This window comes from Lytechinus pictus, chromosome 12, assembly GCF_037042905.1.
Source record: "Lytechinus pictus isolate F3 Inbred chromosome 12, Lp3.0, whole genome shotgun sequence".
In the NCBI taxonomy this organism is placed as follows: Eukaryota; Metazoa; Echinodermata; class Echinoidea; order Temnopleuroida; family Toxopneustidae; genus Lytechinus; species Lytechinus pictus.
The window spans coordinates 13,297,153-13,300,955 of record NC_087256.1 but is presented as its reverse complement, the minus strand read 5'-3'; positions in this window follow the sequence as shown (position 1 = coordinate 13,300,955).

Here is a 3,803-nt window from a genome sequence, read left to right as displayed (position 1 = left end):
GGTGCTCGCTCCAAGGAAGCTTGCTCACTTTATTTGTTCTTATCTCTCAGAAGTACTAAATGAAACAAAAGTAATATATTGCATAAGATCGCAAGAAGATCTGTAGACTCTAGGACATACTTATTCAGCACATTTTTTTTCTGCATTCAATAGGTATTTAGATGTAGGCCTAGTAGAGGTCTAACTTAGATCTACTTGAGAATTTCTAGAATTGTAGAATCTACAAAATGCAGGTTTTTGTAAGAGATCGTCCTCTTCCTTCATATTTTGACATGGCTTTTTATAATGTCATCACTTTTGGCAGATGAAACTGGATGGATTCTAGATCTAGACTCTATTTACTTTGTTAAGATCTAGGCCTAGGGCCTAACGTTAGTCACAAATATGGTGCTAAATCATATAGGCCTATGCTCGCTAAAAGACAGGCGGCTGCACACTGGACCCTTAAGTTCCTAACATCTTCATGAAACATGGACCCTACTGTACTGACTAAACAAATAATTGGTCAATCATTTAAAGTCTTCCATCTGTTAATTTAAATTAGATCTAGACCTCTACTAGTCTAGGGCCTAGACTCTAGTTAGTATTTGGTATCTGCATTGATGGTATTGAACTTTGAGGGAGTCTTTCATCTTTGATTGATATAGGCCCTATCTGTTACTTGTTAGATCTAACTTAGATCCTAATAAAATCAGCAAATTCCGTCTTTTTTTTGAGCGGCCGCACACTGGAGATCTAGCATTATTAGGCCTAACGTTAACATTAGATATAACGTTAGAATCTAGAACTAGGGCCTAACGTTAGAATCTTATAGATCTAGACCCTACTTTTTATAGGTAGACTCTACTCTAGTACCAGTAGATTCTACGACTACGGCGGTAGCCTAGATCTAGTATCTAACTTGGCTCTAGATAATCTACTCTAGAATAGATCTAGACCATGACTCATGAGCCTCGGTCTCTGTTATAAATGTTGGTTGTTCCGCTGAACTCCGTTGGCTCCACTCACCAAATACAGAGACCGAAGTTCTAACGCTAGCAATGGCCACATGTTTATTTATGTATTAAGTTCGGATCATGCAGGTCCAGGACCAGGGAAGTGGGAGTTGCGCGACAGCCGAAAAGTAAGTCACTGTTTTTTTCCCCCTTTTAAGTTTATTTTTTCCCGTTTTGGTTTATTTCAGGCCAAAACGGAATAATAAATAATCTTTATTTTGGAATTTGGTAGGCCTAGGCCTAGTTCTTTTTACAATATATTTTTATGAAATTAAGACAAAAATCAATGAGCCCCGTCGGGGGGATTTTGCATTGTTAACCCCCTAATGGTTGCTGCACGATAGCGAGCCGTCTGTGTACGACTACGAGTACGACTCCGAGAAATTTAAAAAAAATGTTTAAAAAACTCCTCGAAACGGACGGCTGCCAGCTGTCTACTCTAACTCTCTCTAGTAGGGTGTCTGGAGAAAAATATTATTTTTCTTATTTCAAGAAAATATCACATTTTCTTTGTGAATTTGAAGAGAAATGACATTCAGACTGACAGAAATGTAACATTTTTGAAAAAAATCTGATTATTGGCTGCAAAAAAGAAGAATGAAATTAGGTCAATTTTCAGCATTTCTCTGCCATAGACTGTGTAGGCCTAGTTAAGAAATGGACACACACAAATCCTAATTTTTAGCTTCCGAGAGCTGTTATAAATTCATTATTAATGCCAAAAACTTGTCCATAAAGAGTCCAATAGGATTTTTTATGCTCTTTCTGATGGTATGATTTTTATAAAGATTTGGAAACCAGATCACAATGAAAAATTGCGACAAAGTGAAAAAATTGTGCAAAACAGAAAATTAATTTTCCCATAGAAAACGCATGGGGAAATGGCAATCTCAAAACACACAAAAATAAGGGTTTGCAATTTATCTCTAAATCCTTATTTAAAATGATCATATAAACTTGTCCTTACTGTCAAAAGAAGCCCCTGAATTTTCTCTTTCCATACATGCCAAACACAAGTTAATAATCAATTCAGATCACATTTTTCTAGTAGCCTGAACTTCCCGAAAAAAATGTGCCATATTTTCCCCTAAATCAGCCCGTCTTAACTAGACTTAAGTTATGCTGACACTTTTCAGTGTGGCTTCAGACACCCTATCTCTAGTTTAGATCTAGATCTAACTTTAATACTTTATAGTGGCAGTGGTTCATTGTGAAAGATTTAAATTTCCGGTTAAAGATAAATGCATAAATAAATCAACAAACACAAAATCAAACAGTGGATGATGCGTAAAGTGCACTTCGCATCGCCGTTGACCAACGAAATTAGCAACAGTCAACACGATTGCCGACGCGGCAGGCGGGGGGCCGGGGCGCTGGCCCAACTCAACTGCGGAGATGCTTGGCTTGAGCCTTTGCGATGCAAAAAGCACTAGTCCACAGCTTCACAAGACAAGAGCCAAAATAACACTCCATCCAATATTTTGTAAATAGAATAGGGATATAATATTTTAAGAATATCTATGAAACTTACCCTTCTCCAAAATATTAAACTGCCCTCTCAAGTCAGTCAATTGAAAGTAATAAATAAGACTTAAAAAATTTACGCAAACACATCCGCCAAGGCCGCACAGTAGCAATAGCGCGCGCTAATTTTATCCAGGCAATTCGCAATTAAGTCGATCGAGCGCGAGCCGAGAATTGGCCAATAGAAATGGGAATAAGTTTTGTAACCACGCCTTCCTGAATCCCTCCTCCAATCACGCGATATCTAGATTTTGCCGCGCTCCTATTGAATAAATGCAAAATTGAAATGGCGGGAAAGCTCGGGGAGGTATATAGGGCGCTAGACCGCTAGTAGGAAACTCCATGTCCAAGTTGTGCCATTTTATTTGCTCCAGTGACAATTGCTCTGATGGAAAATCTGCTTTTAAAGCCAAACATAAAAAAAATCTAACCTCCAAAACTAACAAAATTAACCCTAATCCTTATCTTTACATTTTCTGTACAAAAAACAGGGGCCGCTCCCCCCCCCCCCCCGCTTACGCAGCCCCTGAAAAACCCTATTACAATCCTAACTCTATATGCCCCTATATACCCTTTGAGATATTAAGACAGGAGCAAATGTCGCAGGAGCAAAAGTTGTGTCACCCGGGGGGGGGGGGGTAAAAAATTAATGCAACAATTATCTTGTTGGTGTTTTTTTTTTAATGCTCCCACGATACAAATGGGCGTAACAAACTTCACAAATTTAGGCCTTACTTGATACCGGGCGGGGGGGATGGGGGTGTGCTCAAGAGACCCTTTATGAATCATGGGGCCGTCGGCCGTCCCTGCGACTGCAATTATAAAGGTGACATGGGAAATAATTATGCTCCGGGCTTTTATTTCGTATCAGTGTTCAATCCATGGTTGAAGTTGGTCTTGCCATTACTACCATTAGTGAATGGAATTAACAGCGGAGCAATTGTCGCTGGATCAAATGTCATGGAACCACTAGAAATGTTAGGCCTGTAGGGATGGGGGCCTATACTTTCATCAGACAAATTGAGTAAAATATGCCTGGAAAAATGTGTCATTTTTAAATGTGGAAGCATTTTTTTTTTGCTCTAGAATGTCTAGACAACTGATATTTCAGAAATTATATAGGGGCTACGTGACTTAATAGCATCATGACTGTAGTGATATAAGACAAATTTGGTATTAAATAACCAAAATGGCATACTAACCCTCTATATATATATATATATATATATATATATAGAGTTATATATATATATATATATATATATATATATATATATATATAAT